The sequence below is a fragment of the Otolemur garnettii genome, unplaced genomic scaffold, assembly GCF_000181295.1.
Source record: "Otolemur garnettii isolate 467f Iridium unplaced genomic scaffold, OtoGar3 scaffold00007, whole genome shotgun sequence".
Lineage (NCBI taxonomy): Eukaryota > Metazoa > Chordata > Mammalia > Primates > Galagidae > Otolemur > Otolemur garnettii.
In genome coordinates, this window is record NW_003852402.1 from 13,445,680 (window position 1) to 13,456,154 (window position 10,475).

Here is a 10,475-nt window from a genome sequence, read left to right on the forward strand (position 1 = left end):
CCCCTCCCTCAGGGGTCCTGTTAGCATGCACCTGCTCATAACCTCTACCCCTCCCTCAGGGGTCCTGTTAGCATGCACCTGCTTATAACCTCTGCCCCTCCCTCCGGGGGTCTGTTAGCATGCACCTGCTCATTAACTAACTCTGACCTGGTGTTTGTTTCTGTTGTTCTGAGACAAGGTCTCACTCTGTGTCTGCTATACAGTGCAGTGGCATCGTCACAGCTCACGGCAGTATCACATCCCAGTGTTCAAGTGATCCTCTGCCTCATCCTTCTGATTAGCTATAACTGCAGGCTTGCGCTACCACACCTGGCTATTTTTTTTTACTTTTTGGAGAGGCAGAGTCTCAGTGTTGCCCAGGCCTCTAACCAAATGTTTGAATGCAGAAGTCCTGACTAGGATTCTGAGGTTTTTTGGACTCAGCAGGTGCGAGTCCCAGGAGCAATTACCATTGTCTACTGTGAACATTAAAAAGAAAGAGTTAGGATTTATGTTCTGAGTATTTGCCAACTCCTGCTCAAAGAAGAATTTCCAACCTATCGAGAATGAATGGATCATAGGGAAAAAGGCATTATCGTGAAGACTGAGCATTTGGGAAAAGATCAGATAAGATGCCACCAGATCTGAAAAATAAAGGTTGTATTAATTAAAAGCCTGTGTTTAAGAATAGGAATAGTAAATAAAACTGGAAGAAAAATGTGAAACATGGGTCTAAGCATGAGGAAATTTTTCTATATGGTCAAGAGAAATGGAGAAAAAATTAAAGGAAAACTTTAGTAGATTTGATTAACTGGAATGGAAAAAAATCAAAGATTAAATTCTGAATAAACAATCCAAAACAAAATTAAATGGCAAGTGAGAAATTGGGAAAATCATATTCAAAACAGATAGAATATATAATATATAAAGAGTTCTTAAAAACAAATAGGAAAAAGTAGACATAAAAGTGAATAAGAATGAAAGAATTCACAAAAGAAATGCAAATGGTAAAATATATAGCAATATTACATTACTAAATATTCAAAGAAATATGAAATGTTTTTTTTATATCTAAATGGCAAGAATTTCCGATTTTTTTGTTACTTGTTGTTTGCAATGTTCCACTCAGACCCCCTCTCATAGAAGTATCTGTTTTCAGTGAATATCTGAATAGCCTTTCTTTTTAATATGTTGGCAGTATCTATCAAGAGTCATCAAAAAATACACAGGATTTTCTGTGATGCAAAATCCTTTGCCCTGAGGAAACAGAGATGGAATCAAAGGATTTCATCAAGGTATTGTTTATTTGCAGTAGTAACCTTAGCTACAACCTAAATCTCAACAGTAGTGAAAGGACAGTGAGGTTACCCTACATCTTCACCATGAGAAATTTGAAGCGCTTCAAAATCATGTTTAAATACGATTTTTATTGATTTAATAACAAAGTTGAAAGTTGCTTGAATAAATGAAACAGGAAATATTTTGAAGTAATATTAAGGAAAAGGCAAAACTACACCCCTGTCAAAGAAAATGTAAACACATCTATATAGTTATATAATTATTTTAAAAGGAAGATCATATGTCAATGTTTAGTATTTTGCCTCGGGGTACAGATATTCTAGAATTTTTTTCTCCTATGATTGCATTTTACAAAAGCACAGGTTTTTAAATGAATTTTTCCCTAGACTTTGAAAGGAATGGAGGGAGAGAAGGTAATGATTTCAAACAGATGGGTAACAGGAATAGAAACCCTGGGTGGGGCAGCCTCGCACATTCAGGGGCCTGGGCACCAAGGACAGGATGGCACTCAGCGTGCCCGAGCCTTGAGTGTGAATCAGGGATGCATGGGTAACAAGAGGCATGCAGGGGACCATCTAGTTAGAGACTACTGAGAAACCTCTGGTGGCTTGTTGTCACATTTGAGACGCCACATTTGAGGCGTCTTCCTGGGACATGGAAAGGAGCATCACGGGGAGAGGTCTGTGGGACTTGCTTTATTTACGTCCTTTGGCAGCCACGGTGATGTCCTCCCTGCCTCCTCCACTGGGGTCAGTTTCCTAGTCTCCTGTGTGTGGTCTAATACCAATTTGATGGCCTTTGGTGGCAAGTTTGGAAAAAGGAAATAATATGAGTAAAAGCAGCTTGAAAAATCTGTTCGTCTCTCTCATAGAGCCATCTCGATGGCCACTTGGAGCTGGGAGATAGCTGGGTAGTATAACACATGTGGCTGGAGATGTCCAGAATGGGAAGTGCTCACACGTACTGCCGCATATCCCTTGGGGACAAAATTGCCCCTGTATTAGAAACTGACAGAATTAGCGGTGGCCTCGCTCGCTGTCTAGGCAGACGCTGTGATGCTTTTGAAGGCAATGGGATAGAAAATTGAAGCTGCCGACGTCAGAGACAAGTCGAATGGATTTATCTCTTTATTCCCAGCCAAACCAGTCGTAAGATGTTGTCTGCTCTGGATGGATCTCTTAGCGTGGACCCAGTGGTGATAGCTGTTCCCAGCTCTCTCTCCTCCTTTGGAACTCTGAAGGGCTGGATTATCTTTGTTCTCAAATAAAACCATGAAAAGCAAGCCAAATAAACAGAATATCTTTGAGTAAGAAGCTTGGAAAAATTTCAGGTTTTCATCCATTGTACCGTTTCGCCAACTTGAATTTGGAAGAAGGTGCCCACAGGTATCTAAATGTGAGTTTTCTAGCCTAACAACAATACAGGAAGCTTTACAACCCATTAATTCCGTCTGTTTCCCGTGATAAAGAACAACGCCAGGTGGTGGTATCAGAAAGCGCTCAGCCTCATAACAGTGATTTTCCTAAAGGGCAGAAGGGCTAAGTTTTAACTCTACCACTTAGAAACTGTGCAGTTTGACAAAATGATGTTTTTAAGTCTTTGTTTCCTACTTGTAGAATGGAGATATGAATCCCTTGCTTCATTCACACGATTTTTTTTTCCCAAGCATCAAAGGAAATGCTAGGTGGATATTTGCATGATAAGCTAGAAAATGCTGCACATACCTTATTATTACTATTACCATCATCATCCCTATGATCATTTTTGAAAAATGGACACCTTCGCAAACCGCCCTATTAAGCATCCTTTTGTATGTTCAACTCCCTTGGCTAAAGTCTCATCTAACTAGGATATTTTCATTGGATTTAACCACTCAGCCAGGCTGACTTCAAGAACCCCAGTGGGTTTTAAATCTGCTCACTACTGGCTAAATAATATGTTCAAAGAGGAAATAGCCAGCAATGATCAACATCTTATTCACAGGGATAATAGCTTTGCCGAAACTCTCCCTTCTCATCCCGTTATTATTAATGTGGTGTTATTACTTAACGTACATTGTGTCCCAGAGTATGCTTGTTGCTTTTACATTTTACACACACACACAATGCAGAAGCCTTACACTCCAAAACCAGCCATTATGAAGAAGGAGAGGGAGTCACAAGTGTTGACGGTTATGGTAAAGGACTAGCATCTCGAGCTCGCTGGCTGTGATCAGGCTTTCTATTCCACTTGTCACCTAAAGAAATATTCCTTCCTTCTAGTTTCAGAATGAACCAGCAGCTCAGTTCTGTCAGGCACTCTTGCCGGGTACTTCCCTCTACATCACCCTGTGTTCAGTCTCACAGAACTAGTAGGCAGCTTTGTGTCTGCCCTGCAGACACAGAGCCTGAGATTTGGGGTGACACCGTCCCAACTTGTGTTTTCAAACTCTGAGCACAGTGCTCCTGTCGTTGTCTCATGTCACATCCAGATCAAGGATGCTTAAGTATTCCCAGAGAATTTCAAACTTTTATTGTGCTGAAACTGGGCATTGTCTGTGCAAACAACAGAAAAGAATTCGAGTTACAAAGTTAAGCATAAAGTTGGATTTTGTCTCTCCCCCTCCCCCGTTAGAATTTTTCGATTGGTTCATTTCTCCCCGATTGTTGTGTGCCTCAGGCTTGACTGTACATAAGAGTCACTTGGTAGGTATTAGGAACAAAACAGCTCCCGGCAGAACGGTGCTAGGTGCCACCCTTGGTTAACACATCAGCTCCACTTGTCATTTTTATCAAACCAAAACAAGCAGCAATGCCAGGCCCCACCACTAGATGTCCTAGTCTAGTTTGTCTTAGTGGGCCCTTGTGACTCCACCACGCAGCCTGCTCTGGACTGTGTGTTTCCGGCCCGTCTTCATCATTGTCTTGGAGAAGGACACCCAGACCCCACTTGGCTTCTGTTCTGGACCCTCCATGGTGTTCAAATGCTAACCATTAGTGTTAGAAGGCTGAGGTTTTTCCCCAGCACACTCTTTAGGTGGTAAAGAACAGAAGTTAAGAATCCCTCGTTAACAGTCTTTTGGGATCTGGACATATTTTTTCAAGCTTCCCTTTCTGCCTTTCATTTTTGGTGCTAACAGTTTTCTGAATAGAATGTTACTGGCCACTTGCAGTCCTGTAAAGATTGGAGAAACGTTTTTACTGGGGAGGTACGTGACTCTTCCTCGGGTGAATTGATTATAACAGTGCCGGAGTGTTCGTTTCTGCCAAAAGTATGAGCTCTTTCTAGGAGTCACCTTTATCTTGTCTCACGTTACTTTCCATTTCCCGGCACAGTTTTGCTCCATCCCGAGGGTTCTGGTAAAGAATTTATATATAGCTTTCACTGCCCCATGATCGTCTGAGTATCATATGAAGATTTTTGGAAAAAGACATATCTCCGCTCCTATGATTTCTCATAATTGCGTGATTTCTTTGGTGTCTACTTTATAGGGCTATTATTTGAATTAAAAGATAAATTTTATCAGTTGCTTTAGTATAGTATCTGTTACATAGTGAGCATTCAACACATGTGATATTGTTCCTGTAAATATAATCATCATCTCTCCATTTTAAGTGTAATCTTCTAAGAAGCAGGGACATTTTGCATTTGCTGTTTTTTCTTTACTGTCTAGTCCAGAATTCAGCACACACAGTGAATGTTTAGATCAATGAGTCACTTTTAGTATCAGGTGATTTTTATTTATTTATTATTTTTTTGGAAAGGGGATTTACAGCGTTAGGAATTCCTTTGATCTGTAGCCAACTCCCCAAGTGCAAGGAAAGGCGTAATGGAATTATCCTGTACCTTCTACCTTCCTCTGTATTTCTAAGGATGACATTCTTCCCCTTCTGCATTCTCATGTATGATAAATGTGAAATCTAGGTAGGTTAGACAGCTATCTGCAAAATCTGGTTTCCTTGACAACCATCATATTAAATAGTAAGGGCCTGTGATGGGGGAGAGGGGGGGATGAGTGTCAATATAGCCACAGTCTAAGTCTTCTGAAGCAGGGCTTCAGGGCTAAGGTTGAAATATTTGAAATTGCCTCAAGACCTTTGATTAATGTTTGTGAGATGTATTACAAGAGCTGAGTGAAGCCGTCATCTGTTCAGGGTGACCAGACTCATTTTGGTTGTCAGCCAGAAGAAATTCAGACTGCCCCTGATAAGATTTGCCTGTGAGTCTTTCTACTTTACCGGGAGAGTTTGGCCTTCCATGTGTTGTGAAAGAAAGAACAAAGCGGTTTTTAAAGCAACCAGAAATTAATTGTAGGGCTCCTCTGGTTCAGCCTCCTGAACCCTCTTTACCTGCTTGCGAGTTACCCCCATGTGTCCCACGCTTTCGGAGTGAAATTCACCTGCAAAGTGGATCTCTGCCACTGGGGACAGAGATTGTCACAGGCAAGGGCTTCACCTACAGAGTGCTACAAAGCCCTCTGAAAATGGAGAGCAAAGGGCCTCATGAACGCAGAACAGAGTGGAGCCTCTTTAATTGCAGCCTGCCCGGCTGCTCTTTAGGCAGCTCCCTGTGAAGGAGGTGGTGAGAGTGGAAAGCAGGAGTGGGGGGAGACAGAGAGAAATTGCTCCCCAAATCTCCAGATGAACTTGACGACAGAGAAGCGTGCCTTCTGATTCAGCTGCCTTTGATTAAATTCGTGCAGGCAGGAACTGCCAGGTTCAGCAGGTGCTACTACCTGGAATCAGGTTGTTGGGGTGTGGGGGTGTTTTTGTACATGCCTGTATTTTGTGGCTGGTTTTGTGTTGTCTGATCTATTAGAGCAGCATTTCTTCGCCTCTTTTTAAAAAATTATTGGCCCCCACAGGCCTTTTAGAACCCCCCAAATTAACTTCCTTCCATGAAATTTTAAGATCAAACCATTGGAATATCTTTTTTCCTTCCATAAGAACCCATTTTTGACCCTTGTAAGAATGCCTGTGGCCAAGTGTGGTGGCTCACTCGTGTAATCCCAGCACTTTGGGAGGCCTAACTGGGAGGACTAAGGTGAGCAGGATTGCTTGAGCCCAAGAGTTCAGGTCTTTAGTTCTGAGCTATGGTTCAGCTTAGGTGACAATGAGACCCTGTGTCCAAAAAAAAAAAAAATGCATGCAATAATAGGGTACATGTATGGTAATAGGAGGTAAAAGTCTTTTATTCCCCCTCCTTACATTTAACAGCAGAATGATTATCTCCATTTTTAGCACTTTCAGCAGGAGTTAAATATAATTATATACATGTGTATAAACATACCTACACACACACACACACACACACAGAGCCAGCCCTCTGTAGCTGGGGGCTCTGAATTCACAGATTCAACCAACCGAGGATCAAAAACATTCAGAAAAAAATATAGATGGTCGTGTCTGTACTGAACATGTGCAGACTTATTTTCTTGTCATTGTTTCCTACACAATACAGCATAAGAACTATTTACAGAGCATTTACATTGCATTAGAGCAGTGGTTCTCAGCCTTCCTAATGCTGGGGCCCTTGAATCCTGTGGCTCACGACCCACAGGTTGAGAACCGCTGCATTAGAGTATTACAAGTAATTAGAGATGATAAGGACACAGGAGGACGTATGTAGGTTCATGCAGATGCTACGCCATTTATGTGAAGGAGTTGAGCTTGTGTGGGTTTCAGTGTCCTCAGGGTTCCTGCAAACGGTCCCCCGTGGGTACTGAGGACCCTGTGGGTACTGAGGAAGAACTATACACCTGTGTGTGCGCACGTGCACACAGACACACACACACACACATCCATGTATGTACATAGAGCTTCAAGATCGTGTTGGGGGACCTAGCTTAACCTGCCCATCTTCTCTCTAGGGCTACACTCTTGTGCCCCAGTTGCCAGAGATGTGCTTACACACAGGCATATGTGCATGGATAGTTTGTGGCAGACACTGGTTAAAACACTGTGCTATCTTAGAACTAGAACCCCAAAGCCACCTAGACGTCTTTCCCTCCCATCCTCCAGTCTCTCCCACTCCCGCTGCCTATCGGGGGAAACCACCATGCTGAGTGCTGTGATAATGCCTTTCAAATCATTCCTTATATCTCCAGAAACTGTACTGTTATTCCCTCCAAGCAGTCACTTGGCACAGAGCCTCAGACCCAGAAGCCTCTGAATACTGGGTTGGAAGGGTGAATGAGTGAATGATGAATGAATGATGAAACAGGTCCCCCCATCAGGAGGAGTGGTTCTCGGTCAGCGCTGTTTGTGTGAACGCATTGTTTTACTTTTTCCAAGCGGTTCACAGAGTGCGTCCTGTGTCAGACTCCGTGCTAAGTGTGCATACGTAAATACATACTGTGCCCTATAATAAGAAGAATTGCAGCTTCTAAAAATATTAAGTCCAGGCTACGCAGGAGCTAATGCAATTTTCCCCTCAGTGCATTGAAAAATCTATTAGTTAAGAAGGCAGCTATATTTCAGGAAATTAAACCACTGTTACAGTCCAGTTCACAAATCAGAAATCCCAGTGCTTTGAAATGCTCCGTTTTGTAACATAAAGTACTGAGGGGTGTTCAGGCAATCCGGAAATGGCAGTGACCAGTCCCCTGCAGCTTTGCAGTGCTAAATAGAGGATGCCTCTCATTGCTGGGCGATGAGAGAGGAAGGGGTGTGTGTCACTGATGTACGCGAGAAGGGAAGTGTTTGTGGGTCCATGATCACCTTCACCTTAACTCACTGTGCCTGTGTTATCATTCTAGAGTTGCTTACGTTTTTGGAAGATGAGTTTCTCAGCAGAATTCTGAATAATGAGCATTTTAAATGGAAGCCAGTGAATCTTATTTTAGGCTAGGGTTCTATGCTCTGAATGAATGTTCGCTGACGCTCAGGGGAGATTGCTGTCACCTGCAAAGACCAGCGTCGAAGCTCTCACAAAGTTTCCTTTTCATGTAGAAAGATGTGACGTATGTAATTCTGCTCTCCTGTTGATGCTGGTTACTAAGAACTTTGCTATAGCTGACCTAGAGCAGCTTTTATTGAAACAGGATTTCTAAGTTTAAAAAGAAGTACAGCCAGGAAACCTTTTACCTCTCTCTAGGAGGTATAGAGGTACCTAAAGAACTCCTAATCGGACATCAACACCTTCTTTTATTAATCTTTGAGAAAGGTCTTCTCTCCCTATGCATCCAAAAAAGCATCAATTTCAGATGGGACATGTACTTGTGGTGAAGCCACCTTGTGACTTGTTACTGAACGATAAGTTGGTTATTGATCTGGTATAAATAATTCACCCAGGAAGGCCTTGAGAAAGACTGTGTTCTGTGTCTCTTAACTTGCATTTCTTAGAGCGAAATCTGAGGGCACCTATTTGGAATGACCAAGGGTGATGCTTAACAATACCTATTTCTGGGCCCTGACCAAGGCCTTAAGAATCATAACAACCTCTTGGCATTACCCTAAGAATCTGCATTTCCTTAGGCTTCCTCTAAGGTTCCGATGCCTCTCAGCCACCTTCTGTTACTCTTTTCTCCAGAAGTCTAGAAAGTGTTCCAGAAATACAGACGAGATCACATCTCTTTACTAATAAAAGGTTTTTTTGGTTTTCCGCACTGTCACTAAAATAATTGTCTAGTGCTCTTATATATGGCATGCAATCCTCTCTGGCCGTGGCCCTTTCTAAGCTTTCTGCATTCTTCTCTGTCATTGCCAACTCCAGGCTTTCCCACCAAGCATATTAGACGGCGGTTGTGTCACACACACAGTTGTTAGTCTCTGTACCTTTGTGGATGCTAATACTTCTCCTGCCATACTTTTCTTCCAATATCTCTTCCCAACATTTCTGTCTGCTTATTCTCTTCCACTCCTCTTGCAGGGATGGGGAATCAGTGGCCTTGGAACCACCTGTGGCCTTGGGACCACCTGTGGCCTTCTGGTTCCTTGATTGTAGCGTTTTGGCTGTCTCCAGATTTTGCAGATCAACTCCTTTTATTAAAAAGGATGCAGCAGAGAAAAATGAAGCTTTTCTTGCCTCCTTTGGTGTTTAAAAAAGAACAATTTGAAATCAGGAGGCTGCAGGCTCCCTGCACCCCTCCTTCCCTCATTCCCTGCTGCTGGACAGTAGGGTCCACATCCATGGGCTCAACCCGCTGAGAACTGAACATATTTGAAAAAAAAAAAAAAAAGAATAATTGCATAGGCATTTTTCTTGTCACTATTCCCTAAACAATACAATAGAACAACTATTTACATGGCTTTTATATTGTGTTAGGTATTATAAGTAATCTAGAAATGATTTAAAGAATACAAGAGGGTGTGCATAGGTTATGTGCAAATACTATACTATTTTATATCAGGAACTTGAGCATCTGTGGATTCTGGTGTTCAAGGGGGGCCCTGGAACCAATCCCCCATAGATGCCAAGGAGCATGTCCTTGGCGTTTATCATAATCCAGTTCATACTATTCTATAATCACAGATGTGAAACCTCATTTCCCAGATGGCACCCCGTAGCCCCATCTCCCAGTGCTCATTCACACCCTTGGCTTGTCCCTCCCCCTAGTACATGAGCTGACCTATGTAACCAATAAGACATTACAGAAATGACACCATGGTGACTTCTGAGGCCAAGTCATCACAGACATCCCAGCTTCCACCTTGCTTTCTCTCAGGCCTCTCACTTTGGAGTAGCCAGCTGCTGTGTTGTAAAGACACACAGGCACCCGTCTCGGGTGGTCCATGTGGCAAGGAACTGAGGTGCCCTTTTAACAGCCAGTGTCAGCTGTGGGGGACATTTCAGGGAGCCATCCTAGAAGTAGATCTTGCACCCCAAAGCAAATAGTCTGACGACTGACTCAGCTGACTTCTTGACGGCGGCCTCATGAGAAATCCTGAGCAAGAACCATTCAGCTAATGTGCTCCCAGATTCCTGGTGCACAGGAACCATGGGGGATGACAAATCACAGTTGCTGTTTTCAGCTGCTGCGTTTTGAGGTAACTTGTTATGCAATAATGGGTAACGAACGCCCACTGGACCGTGACTCCAGGAGAGCACCAGCTGTGTTTTATTCATGATGGGCCTCACCCCTCCCCTCCTCAGACCTGGCCCAAGTTAAGTGTTCCATAAATGTTTATTTAAATGATCTCAACAGAACTAAACTGGAGTTTCTCTTTGCTGGCAAGGGTAGGGTAAATATTCACAATGAAGGTGCATTTTTTTTTTTT

At 42.8% G+C, this 10,475-nt stretch overlaps 1 protein-coding gene across 2 annotated transcripts in view; it reads left to right on the forward strand.

Annotated features, from left to right (window-relative positions):
* The window catches only part of LARGE1 (LARGE xylosyl- and glucuronyltransferase 1), a 514,791-nt gene that overhangs the window by 273,746 nt on the left and 230,570 nt on the right, over nucleotides 1-10,475 (forward strand). The window lies entirely within an intron of this gene.